We start from the raw sequence: 13,097 nt of genomic DNA, 5'->3' as shown, positions 1-13,097 counted from the left end.
TACAGATTGTAAAATAGGTGTGGCAGATGTCTCAGACCATAGTTTGATTAGTCTAGAAATCAGTCTCGATAATAGGAAAATACATACAGCATGGAGACTTAATTTGGGTATTTTAAATAGGGATGAACATGTTAAGAAAATTAAAGAAGATATAAAAATGTATATAGAAGACAATGATACCGGAGATGTGAGCCCAACTATACTTTGGGATGCATTAAAGGCAGTCTTAAGGGGAAAACTCATAGCCCTAACAGCAGCACAAAAAAAAAGCGCGACTGGCCCTATATAAAAATTTGACAGAAAAACTTAAACATCTGGAGAGGGAACAGAAACTACTTAAAAATCCAGAAATTCTAGAAGAAATATCAGACATCAGAAACCAAATTGATGAATTATTAAAAGAAGAAGTAGAAAAAAAGGCTAGGTATATGCAACAAACCTATTACGAATCAGGGCCCAAAGCAACTAAAATACTTGCCAGTAGACTGCGTAAAAAGCAGGCATCAAGGATTATTAAGAAACTTGGATAGTAACAAATTACATTATATGCCCAATGAGCAGTGTTGGGGAGTAACGGAATACATGTACCGCCGTTACGTATTTAGAATACAAAATATGAGTAACTGTATTCCGTTACAGTTACCGTTTAAAAATGTGGTATTCAGAATACAGTTACTTTGTTGAAATAAATGGATTACACTGCGGTACTTTCCTGTTTCATATTGTCGCGGGTCAGGACTGTTTGGGTTTTGTTTGACAGCTACGTTCTTTCGTTCCAGGCGGCAGCGTTACGGTTGCCATGGTTACAGGGCGACGCTCTCTCTCTCTCTCTGCGACTGTGTGTTTCCTGGGTGAGAGAGCGCCTTTTCGTTGTTGTTGTTGTGCTAAGCTAACAGGCAGAATGCTACAAGCATAGCTCTAAAGAATGCAGCATCATGGGCAGTATAGTCCGTGCTGCAGGGAGAATGCACTGCCATACACGTTATGTGTCTGTGAGCGCGAGGAGGGAGAAAAAGGCGAGTGGAAAGGTAGGAGTTGTCGTCGAGGAAAAACGGGAGCTGGAAGCATGTAAATATAATAATAACCACTGCAGCCAAGAAGAGTGCCTGACGAGCCCAGCTGTAAGTAAGCTATTAAGACTCGACTGTACACCGTGTTCGTGTTTTCCTCCGAAAACAATAAGTTCCGTTGGAGCAGTCTTTCAACGCCTCTCTCTGTCTCTCGCAAGAAAAATTGACCCACACAACAAAGTAAAGCTATTTTTCGGCTATGAGCCGACAGGGACCCCGCCGTATTAGTCAGAGGTCCCTTTACTACAGTTTGGAGTCGCGGACCTTCAGTAATAGTAATAAATCACACAGCAATAGTACATTCACGTTGTTGTAAAAAGCACGATAATATATTAAGTAATCCAAAGTATTCAGAATACGTTACTCTCATTGAGTAACGTAACGGAATATGTTACAGAATACATTTTGGGGCATGTATTCTGTATTCTGTAACGGAATACATTTTTAAAAGTAACCTTCCCAACACTGCCAATGAGATAGAAAATGAATTTAAAAAATATTACACGAGACTGTATTCACAACCGGCAGCTGCAGACCTTGAGACAATTAAAATTTTTCTTGACCCGCTGGATCTGCCCTCCATAGGAGATACCCAAAACAAGTTACTGATTTCACAGATTACGGATAAGGAACTAGATACAGTTATTGCCGAACAGAAAACAAATAAAGCCCCAGGAAGCGATGGCTTTCAGGCTGAATTTTACAAAGTTTTCAAAGAAGAACTCAAGCCACTTCTTCTATCTTGCTTCAACTGGACTCTGAATCAGGGAATAGCTCCACCATCATGGGGAGAAGCTATTATAACAATTTTACCCAAAGAAGGAAAAAACAAAGAATATTGCAAGAATTATAGACCCATTTCCCTCCTAAATAACGACTATAAATTGTACGCTTCGATCATTAGCAAAAGACTTCAAAAATTTGTACCAGATCTGATAGAAGTGGATCAAACTGGATTCATCAAGGGACGTCAGGCACAGGACAATATAAGGAGAGTCTTTCACATTATTGACAATGCAGAAAAAACTAATATCGGTACTGTGTTAATTAGCTTAGATCAAGAAAAGGCATTTGATAGCGTAAGCTGGCTCTTCCTATTTGGAGTATTGGAAAAATTCGGGTTTAAGGACAGCTCAATACAATGTATAAGGACAATCTATAATCAACCTACAGCTAGAATCAAGGTGAATGGTAGTCTGACAGATAGAATTCGGCTATATAGAGGTACAAAACGGTTAGTTATGTCTATAACTTCTGTTCCCTGAAGGAGAGGAACGAGGTACAACACATAAGTATGGGATATCACGCCCTCGCGTGTCCTGGCTGAAGAAACCTTTATTCACGCCTTTACGGCAGATGACGTGTGATGACACGCGCAAGGCCCCGCCCGCACATATAGCCGCTGCCATCACCGTCATCCCTCAGTTCGATAGCCGCTCTTCACCGAGCCAACTGCTCAGTGGGGCCACCCTGTGTTGTACCTCGTTCCTCTCCTTCAGGGAACAGAAGTTATAGACATAACTAACCGTTCCCTTTCAGTCGATTCACTCGGTACAACACATAAGTATGGGACCTATATACACGCCCCGCAGAGCAGCCACCGAACCGGAACGGGACCACCACATCCTTAGTGAGTGGTAGACCCAGCAGAAAGGACAGCATGAGCCACCGAAGGGGCTGTAACGTCCAACCGATAAAACCGCACAAAAGTGTGCGGCGACGCCCAATTAGCCGCTGCACAAATATCAGCCACAGGCACCCCTCTAAAAAGAGCCCATGAGGTCGCCATCCCCCTGGTGGAATGAGCTCCCACCCCGTGGGGCAACGCAAAACCTCCGGTGCTGTATGCCAGCGAGATAGCTTCTACAATCCAGTGGGACAGCCTCTGTCTGGACAGAGCTCTACCTCTATTCGGATTAGCGAAGCAGACAAACAACTGGTCACAGAAACGCACATCCCGAGTGCGCTCAATGTAGGTGCGTAGCGCACGCACCGGACAAAGAGAATGCACCCTCCTCTGCTCCTCAGATTCAAAAGGAGGGGAGCAAAAGCTCAGCAACTCAAACTCCATTGAACTATAAGATGCAGGCATGACCTTGGGAAGATAGGCGGCATTCGGACGCAATACGACCTTGCGGCCATCAGGAGAAAACTGTGTGCAGGCAGGATGCACAGACAGCGCATGAAGGTCCCCCACTCGCTTCGCCGAGGCCAAAGCGAGAAGTAATGCGGTCTTATACGAAAGAAGTTTCATATCTACCGACTCAACGGGTTCAAACGGAGGGCCACAAAGGGCCTCCAGCACCAAAGACAAGTCCCAAGCCGGGACACTGGACTTAAGCACGGGCCTCAGCCGGCGAACCCCTTTCAGAAAACGCACGGCGAGGGGATGCGCACCTGGTGTCACCCCGTCAAAACCGATATGACAAGCAGATATAGCCGCTAAATAAACCTTGATCGTCGAAAACGAAAGGCCTTTATCCAACAGCTCCTGCAGGAATGTCAAAACATCCACAATAGAGCACTGAAATGGGAGAGTGTGGCGGTCCTGGCACCATCGCTCGAAGGCTCGCCATTTGTAAGCGTACAAGCCTCTAGTAGACGAGGCCCTGGCGCTCTGAATCGTCGCTACCACACTAGGTGGCAGACCCTTAGCAACCAAGTTTAACCTCTCAGCAGGTAAGCATGAAGGTGCCACAGATCCGGGTGCGGATGAAACACTTCCCCCCCCGCCTGAGAGAGGAGATCCCTGCGGAGAGGAAGCTGCCAAGGACTTGCTGCAAGCAGGCTGATTATTTCTGCATACCACGACTTCGCGGGCCACCAAGGGGCCACCAGGATCAGAGAGAGGGAATGCCGACGCACCCTCTCCAGAATTGGAGATATCATTTCCACTGGGGGAAATGCATACAGGAGCACGTCTGGCCATTGGTGCGCTAGCGCGTCCAAGCCCAAGGGTGCATCGTGGTCGATTATGGAGAAGTACAGGGGGCAGTGAGCATTCACCCTGGAAGCAAAAAGATCTATTTGCGCCTCGCCAAATAGATCCCAAATCTGAGCCACTATTGAAGGGTGTAACCTCCATTCTCTCACCAGAGGACCCCCCCTGGAGAGAAGGTCCGGCCCCAGGTTCAGGTGGCCCGGGACATGGGTGGCTCTTAGAGTCAGAAAATGAACACTGCACCATAACAGCAGAGAGCGAGACAGCTGCAACAGGGGAAGAGAGCGTGTTCCTCCCTGCCTGTTTATATAAGACACCACTGTTGAATTGTCCGTCCTGACTAAGACATGCTGGCCCTGCAGGACTGGACGGAAACGCTTTAGAGCTAAGAACACTGCTAACAGCTCTAAGTGGTTGATGTGCAGCTGGCGCTGAGCCGCGGACCAGATCCCTCTCACTGACGCACCCTCGCACAGCGCTCCCCACCCACTTAGGGAAGCATCTGTGGACACCACCTTGCGAAACAACACCCTCCCAATCCGAGAGCCCTGGTGCAGTAGCCCGGGCTCCCTCCAAGGACGGAGAGCTAGCATGCAAGACGCAGTTACCGGCAGCCTCCTCCGGAGGTGACGCGAAGCACACAAACGGTGAGAGAGAGTCCAGCGTTGAAACGCTCTCATTTTCAACAGCCCAAGCGGCACTACGGCGATCATAGATGCCATCATGCCCAACAAGCGCAATATCGTCTGGAAACGCAGTCTGCGTCCCAGCTGAAATTGAGCGAGGCAGCGATGAAACGCGGCCACTCTGTGCTCTGACAACCGTGCGCGGCTGGAAAGAGAGCATATTTCCAGACCGAGAAAAGCGATCTGTTGACCTGGGATTAGCGAGCTCTTCTGAAAGTTCACAGAGAACCCCAGTGTCTGAATGTGTGACAGAACCCGCGACAGCTGCGTCTCCGCCTGTTCTCTGGAGCAAGCCACGAGAGCCCAGTCGTCCAGGTAGGCCAAGATGCGGATGCCCCTCTTCCTGAGGGGCGCTAGCGCTGCCTCGGCACATTTCGTAAAGGTGCGGGGAGCGAGCGACAGCCCGAACGGCAGCACTAGGTATTCGTAGGCTACGCCCTCGAATGCAAACCTCAGAAACTGCCTGTGTTTCGGGTGTATAGCGACATGAAAATAAGCATCTGTTAGATCGATTGTCGCAAACCAATCTCCCGGGCCGACTGCACTCAGGAGCTGTCTGAGTGTTAGCATCTTGAACCTGTACGTTCGCAGGTACGTGTTCAAGACTCGCAGGTCGAGGATGGGACGAAGCCCTCCCCCTTTCTTCGGAATGACAAAATAACGGCTGTACCAACCTTTGTCCGTCTCCGAAGCGGGGACCACCCGTATTGCTCTCTTCTGTAATAGCGCCTGTATTTCCTCTCTGAGTACCAAGGCTGCCTCGGGGTTGACAATCGTGTTCACGACTCTTTGGAAACGAGGCGGCTTGACCCGGAACTGCAACCGGTAACCCATGGCAACGGTTTGCAGCACCCACGGAGAGGGGGCGCAAGCGCGCCACTGAGGGAAGTGAGCAGCCAGCCGGCTGGCCTGCAGCACTGACGGCGGGGCGCCGTCGCCCCCCAGTGTGTCTGCAGGGGACTGCATCCCCTGTCTGACCTGGCTCATTTCGCCTGCAGGTTGAGCATTTGAGATTGTTTGAGAGTAAACAACACTCTTTATTGATTGCAACATGGGAACATGTACATTTATACATTTTGTTGGGTGCACCTTTTCCGGGGCATAACAATGAAAAACAGCGGGAACACTCGATGTGGTCGCTTGAACATTCAACACATCTGAACCGTGTGCAGGGGTTATGTGCTTGGGAGACCGCGATAGGGAAGTGCAGCGCCTTCTGGGGCTGACAACCTGAACAGAACTTAAGCGGCACCTCTTGTGCGGCAACAGAGGGGTAAGAGCAGCGTCTCCCTGCTGCCGGATCCCTTCCCCACTCGCAATCACAGCTAGGAGGGCTGAGGCTTCTTCCTCCTGGGCGTCGGGTCCCGTCGGGGGCCCGGGGGAGGGCCTTTGCCCCAGGCCGACTGGCGTGGAGCTCGGGCCGGAGTACGTGCTCTCGCCGGCGGCCCTCCCACTCCAGCAGTGGGCGCCGGTCTCTTGCCAGCTGTCAGAGGAGCGGCGGGCCTGTGAGAGCTAGCAGTGGGCTTGGGCTGGGGCTGGCGTCTGGGGATGATGTCGCGCAGAGCTTCCATCTGCTTCTTCCTCAGATCGAATCTAGCCTGAATGGCTTCAAGTGAATGTCCGAATAACCCAGCCGCAGACACTGGTGCGTCCAGATACACAGCTCTGTCTCTATCAGGGACGTCGGAGAGGGTCAGCCACAGGTGCCTCTGCGCCACCACTGTCGAAGCCATCCCTCTGCCCAGGGAGAGCGCTGCACAGCGAGACGCACGGAGGATGTAATCCGTGGTGACTCTAACCTCGTTAAGAAGAGGTGACAGCGGGCTGTCCTCCGGAACCAGCGATCCAAGCTCCGCCAGGCACATTGCTTGGTACGTCTGGAGCATGGTGACGGAGCTCATGGCTCGAGCGGTGCCGGCCTGAGCCCGATAAATCTTCTCCAGCTGCGAGGCCGAGAATCTGCAGTGCTTGGACGGCAGAGTTGCGGGGCCACCGACACCATGGTTATGGGACGGGGCCAGATAAGCAGCCAGAGACGGCTCCATAGGGGGTGGGTTAGCTAAACCAGCTCCCTCGGCGCCGTCCAATTCCATGTACTGTCCATAGCCGGGCACAGTGACGCGGGTAGACAGAGGTTTGTCCCATGACGCTGTTAGCTCGCAGAGAAAGTCTGGGAACATGGGGAGGCAGTTTTTGGCCGTTGCGGGCTCCGGTGGAAGGAAAAAACCCGCAAACCGCGACGGCTTCCGAGCTGGTGGAGGAGAGGGCCAGTCCACCTGCAGCTTCTCAGCGGCACGGCGAAACAGGGAGAAAAGAGAGGTGTCATCGTGGCCGACCGGCGCAGCAGCGGCGGCATATTGGGTCGACAATGAGCTCTCCTGCTCATCCTCCGACAAACCATGGATGTCCAGGCCGATGTCCAGCACGTCATCGTCTTCCTGGGGAGCGCTGGCGGGCTTCAACCCAGGCTGAAGCCCGTCAGCGCTCCTGCATGGTTCCGGTCCGTCATCGGCTAACCCGTCAACGTATTCCATGTGGTCAGCCCAGCTAATCGCGGGGACATCGACCTGAAAATTTTCGTCTTCGGACTCGGACGAAGCCGGGGCTCCAGACTCGGAAAGAAGAGGGTCATGCCGTGCGACAGCCGAGCGTCCCAGCACTCTTTCCACAAACGTCACCCGTCTTTCCAGGGTCGAGCGTCGGAGCTGGCGACAAAACGCACAAGCTTCGGGCTCCGTCAACGCTCTCCTAGCGTGGACGATCCCCAGGCAGACAGGGCAGGCATCGTGCTGGTCGCTGTCGTGCAAAGAGAAACCACATCCCTGAGGACAGGGGCGAACAGAAGATTTCTGCTTTGCTCGCTTCGGTTTGGAGTCCATTCCCAAAACGCAAAGCGAAACGCTGCACAAGAAAAACTTGAAAATAGCGCTCCGCGGGCAGCCTACGCACCAGCTGGGCGGTGGAGGCTAACACCAACAGGGGCAGTTAAGCTAGGTTCAAGTTGGCAGACAACGGAGCTAACTAGCAGTAGCTAGCTAGCCCAACTCAGCAGAGGTGTTCTCAGCGAGGTGAAGAGCGTAAGAACTGAGGGATGACGGTGATGGCAGCGGCTATATGTGCGGGCGGGGCCTTGCGCGTGTCATCACACGTCATCTGCCGTAAAGGCGTGAATAAAGGTTTCTTCAGCCAGGACACGCGAGGGCGTGATATCCCATACTTATGTGTTGTACCGAGTGAATCGACTGAAAGGGAACAGGGCTGTGTCTTGTCACCAATTCTTTTTGCCTTATACGTTGAGCCACTAGCACAAGCAGTGCGACAACATTCAAAGTTGGAGGGGGTATCCCTTGCTGGACAAAAACACCTTATTGGATTGTTTGCTGATGACGTTATTATTTTTCTACGAAACCCTGACAAGTGCTTCCCAATTTTGATGCAACTATTCCATACCTTTGACTACTTATCAGGCTATAAAATTAACGTATCCAAAACACAAATTCTATCATTCAATTATATACCCTCCCAAAAGATCAGAGACGAATACAAATTAAATTGGCACTCGAACAACATGAAATATTTGGGCGTAACCTTGACAAAATCATTATCAGATATGGCGGACATAAACTATAATCAGGTGGAGGGCAACATTAGAAAAGATCTAGAACGGTGGTCGGCAACACCTACAAACTTTTACTCAAGAATCCAAATAATAAAGATGAATGTTCTCCCAAGACTGTTATACATGTTTCAGTCACTCCCACTTCCTATATCTCAAAAAAAATTCAAAATATGGGACAAGATGATATCAAGGTTTATTTGGGGTGGGAAGAAGCCCAGAATAAGACTAACAACACTGCAACTCCCGAAGCGCAAGGGAGGGATGGCCTTGCCGAACCTAAGGGAATACTTCTATGCAGCCCAATTCAGACCACTTGTTGGTTGGTGTAGACCAGAATATGAGGCAAGATGGAAGGAAATTGAGAAAGAAATCGAGGGAAACAACATTCAAATTTTTATCTCTGACAAACATTTAATGACAAAGAATAAAAGTGGAATGAATCAAATTGTGAAATTTACATTAGACATATGGCACACAGTAATAGAAAAATGTCAGTTAAAAGAACAATTATTTATACTCAGATGGTTTAGACATGATAAAAATTTCAAGCCAGGACAATTGGACCAAACATTCAAACAGTGGGAACTAAAAGGGATTACAGCAGTTTGTACCCTTATGAAAAACGGAAGACTAATGAGTTTCCAACAAATAAAAAACAAATACAAATTGGAAAATAGAGATTTCTTTAGATATTTGCAAGTTAGGGACTACTGCGCAAAACAAATAAAATCTGACTGGCTTAGGAAACCACTGGGGATTGTCGAAAAAGTAAAAGATTGCTATGAACATAAACAATTTAAAACTATTTCCACCTTCTATAGGTCATTAGAAGAAAATAGACAAGATTCAACACTCTATATTAAAAAGAAATGGGAAGTTGAACTGACCATAAAAATAACAGAGAAAGAATGGCTCAATATGTGTGAATTGCAACACAGTACAACTAATTCGCCGTTTTGACACGTTTTTTCATTATACCCAAAATAAAAAGCAAACTGACCTCAAGTTTACAAAATTGTTGGAGATTGTGTGGAGAAATAGAAGCGGATCATTCTCATGTATTCTGGAAGTGCATTAAAATTAAAAAGTATTGGGAAGACTTAAAAATGAATATGGATAATATTTTGAGTTATACACTCCCAAATACTTGCCAAGTGATGTATCTAGGAAACATAAAAGAACACATACAAAAAGAGGACGTGTATTTAGTCAAAATAATTCTGGCCGCAACAAAAAAAGCAATTACAAAGAAGTGGTTACACCCAGATCCTCCCACCCAGCGGGATTGGATCAGTATTGTAGAGGATATCTCAGAGATGGAAAAAATAACACTCAACATTAGACTGATGGGAGGTAAATACGACAGACTATGGAGGAAGTGGAAAACATTCAGAAGTGACACAAATGAAATAACATAATAGGTTTTCTTTTTTTTTCTGCAACGTGATAAATGGAAAAAGATATGTAAACTCCAGACTCTATGTTCGTTTATATGTATGTTTGTTTGTTATTTTCTTTATTGTATGTCCACAATGTTAACATAACTTAATAAAAATCAAAGTAAAAAAGAAAAAAAAAAAAGAAAAAAGTAATCGGATTACAGTAACGCGTTACAAGTAACGCGTTATTGCCCATCTCTGATGATAAGTATGAGATACACCCCTGGCATGTTATGAGCAAAGTATGGCTCATCAGCAGCAGGATATAAAAAGCTGTCAACTACCCAGTTAGTGTATTTGCTGTTGGTATAGGCCACTAGTGCTTCACGGGTCTGCCACATTAAGCTTCGTGAATTACAGCATTGATAAACAAGCTTGTAAAAATTGAGCTTCAATCGCTAGATTTCCAAGGTGCCAAACTTTGCTTGATCTGCAAGTTAATTTCTCTCATTTCTAGTATAAAGATTTCTCTGGATCTCAGAATTTTAGCTTTTCCATTACATAAATACTGTATCACTGACAATGTTCATTCATTGTTTGATGCTTGGTCATTCGGATTTATACAAAATTTTCAGGTTAACCATATTTATAAAGATATCGGTCTTTTTTTTAAAAACATATCCATAGATGCTGATTTTTATTTTCAGTTTGAAAGATTGTCTGTATGTAGAGCTCATCATCAATATCACCGACAGTCATCATCACTTTTGCTGTTTTTGTCTGCAAATATTAGAGGAGTAAAAAACAAAAAAAGGACTTTATTATGGGAAAACTGTTTTCCCTAGTCTTAACAAAGCACTAATCTAACCACTGATCTTTTGTAACCATGATTTTTCAAGAGTGTTAGAAAAAACACTGACAGAGAAAACACTGGTTTTATAGTGCGTGCATGACTTGCATTGCTGTAAAAGTACGATTAGGATGCAGGTCAGGCTGGTTGAGTTTTAAAGACAGATCTTACTTTATAAAAGCTTTTCTAGCTGGGTTGTTAAAACGTTGATCTTGAATACTCCACAGAAACATCCCGAGCCTTATAATTTTGAGCTCACAATTTGTCAGTGTTGTTTCTCAGGCGTTCAGTTGTCTGAGAAACAACTTTCTTCTCGGAACTCCTTCGGTTGTGGAAAAGCAATTTCACTGATGTGGGGTTTAAACTTGGCACCGCTGGTGTCACATGCATCATTGCAAACCACTCGACCATACAACCCCTCTAAAGTGCTTCTAGCGATGAGTTTGTGGGTTTCTCAAAATTTCATCAAGAGTTTTACAAAACAAGAGTTGCTTCTTATTTTTCTAGTGTGCAGTGAATGTTCAGGGGATAAAGTTTATATATTTACTTTTAGGCCAAGAAAGTCAGTAGCACATTGTCATGCTGCCTCACAATCTGCATGAGAATGTAGTCGCTCTGCCTTTCATTATTTCCTTAGTCGCCCAGGAGCGTTTAGCACGCACGCGCACACACACACACACACACACACACACACACACACACACACACACACACACACACACACACACACAGGACCCCACTTAGTGCGTCAGATGTTTTCTCTGCCACTGCGCTGCTTTGTTTTCAACCTGGAAAATCCCCTTTTAACGAACGCAAGTGCAGCAGTCTCTCTCTCTTGCACACACACACACACGCACACACACACACAAGCTGCAGGAGGTAATATGAAGGAAACTATTAGTTACAACTCGACTCCTCTTGGATTGCATTTAATTAGACTTTTTTGGCCCTTGTTTTGCTGTCATCATTTGCCTACAGTCACTCTGACCAAGAGAGAACCATTACTATTGTCCAAGACCTTAACTATCACTCGTAAAAGCCAGGGTGCCAAGATTTTTCTTACATTTGAATGACACGAGCACCAGATAGATAGATAGACACACACAATAGTAACAGTGCACCTTTATACACCATTCAAAATATTTAATCATAATCTGTGTGTATGTGCATAAATAATTTCTATTGAGCCGTGCAGTAGATTTTGTTAGTGTTCAGGCTGTGATCAGCTGAGCTGCTGCTCTGAGGTTTACTGCTTTTTCTGACACAACTGAATTTAACAACATTTTGATCCACTACACTGACAGTACACTGTTTATGCTGTCTTTTTTCTAGACTAGTGAGAGGCAACTCCAGGCCTCCCTCGAGTGCCGGTGTCCTGCAGGTTTTAGATGTGTCCTTGATCCAACACGGCTGATTCAAATTGTTAAATTATCTCCTCAACATGTCTTGAAGTTCTCCAGAGAAGAATCACCTGATTCAGGTGTGTTGACCCAGGGTGAGATCTAAAACCTGTCAGGGTCCTGGGTCTGAGCGACCCAGGATCCCTGAGCAGTTATGAATTATATTATTATTATTGTATGTATATTTGGTGTTGCTGTCTTTCTCCCTGTTTGCGTGTGTGTATATGTGTTTCAGCGGGCGCCTTCAGGCATGATGGGTGTGGCCCTGCTGATGGTCTGGCCACACCCGAAGCCACACACCTGCTGCTGATCAGGCCTCGTCAGGGGGAGCTACTTAAGAGAGTCTTGGAGCTCCCACCAACGCGGGATCATTCCGTGAGACTCCATGTCAGTCAGCCTGTTGAGCTGAGTTAGTGTGTGTATGCCCGCGGTTATATGTGTCCTGACGGCTGCGTCTATTGTGTCCCCAGGAGAAGTGTGGAGTGCCAGACGGCAGCCAGCACGAGGAGTGCTGAGACATGGGAGCGGAGAGCACTGAGACACGGACTGGTCACGGAGAGACATGACACTGGAGTCAGGGAGAGCACGGGGATTTATTGTTGTTTTGTTCCATCACTGTAAATAAACGCACTGCTTGTACATTGAGCACCGCGCCTGGGTCCTCCTTCCCCACCCCCCCCCCACGGTTTGCCATGCCAAACCGTGACAAAACCTGCAGGACACCGGCACTCGAGGCCTGGAGTTGCCCACCCTAGATGGTATAAAGAGTTGGTATGAAGATGGAATTCAGTCAATGAATCTAAGCTTCAGCTTAACTTCTAATTGATCCCTGCTATACTTAATGTACTTTACCCTGACCATGAAACCACAACCACTGTGCACCAGTCACACACACTTTAAATCCATCACCGTGCAGCAAACTAACCTGCTTATCCTGCACTAACCTGCAGATTATTTTCATGCAACATTTAAATAGCACAGCTACTCTACCTCAGTTTGTTTTGCAGCATGTTTCACAATATGAAAACAACGTATGTCCCAAGTACAGACCCAATGTCTCATTAATAAACACGAGGACTTACATGTAAGCTTTAAATTTCCATTTGATCAAATCTGACTGAGCAGTCCGTACTGTTAAATCTAGTAGTAATC

General features: G+C 47.0%; 1 long non-coding RNA gene across 1 annotated transcript; it reads left to right on the top strand.

Annotated features, from left to right (window-relative positions):
* Positions 1-675: 675 nt before the first annotated feature.
* Positions 676-12,590, top strand: LOC146697120 (uncharacterized). Its single transcript, XR_014923373.1, has 3 exons — positions 676-1,121; positions 11,878-12,332; positions 12,416-12,590. It is a non-coding gene; the product is annotated as an uncharacterized LOC146697120 (long non-coding RNA).
* Positions 12,591-13,097: the final 507 nt, after the last annotated feature.

Source organism: Copadichromis virginalis, linkage group LG12 (genome assembly GCF_057382275.1).
Source record: "Copadichromis virginalis isolate Kocher_CV1m ecotype Utaka linkage group LG12, C_Virginalis_male_GT1.1, whole genome shotgun sequence".
Classification (NCBI taxonomy): Eukaryota; Metazoa; Chordata; class Actinopteri; order Cichliformes; family Cichlidae; genus Copadichromis; species Copadichromis virginalis.
Note: the sequence above shows the minus strand (reverse complement) of the source record. Positions and strands in the feature narration are given on the sequence as shown.